The sequence below is a fragment of the Scyliorhinus canicula genome, chromosome 6, assembly GCF_902713615.1.
Source record: "Scyliorhinus canicula chromosome 6, sScyCan1.1, whole genome shotgun sequence".
In the NCBI taxonomy this organism is placed as follows: Eukaryota; Metazoa; Chordata; class Chondrichthyes; order Carcharhiniformes; family Scyliorhinidae; genus Scyliorhinus; species Scyliorhinus canicula.
The window spans coordinates 14,561,291-14,561,537 of NC_052151.1; positions in this window are offsets into that span (position 1 = coordinate 14,561,291).

A 247-nucleotide genomic window follows, 5' to 3' on the forward strand; every position below is an offset into this window, starting at 1 on the left:
GATATACCGTCAATGACCACGAGACGAGAATGGTGAAACTATCGAGGCTTTATTGCACTGGATGTTGAGCCTCCTGCAGCTGGAACCAGAATGGGAGCAGCTAAGGAGAGTGCACACTTTTATACACCGCCTGCTGGGAGGAGCCAGCAGGCTGGGATTTACTGTGTGTGTGGGAGGGACAGTGTGTGTGGGAGAGAGAGAGTGTGTGGGAGAGAGTGTGTGTGTGGGAGGGACAGTGTGTGTGGGA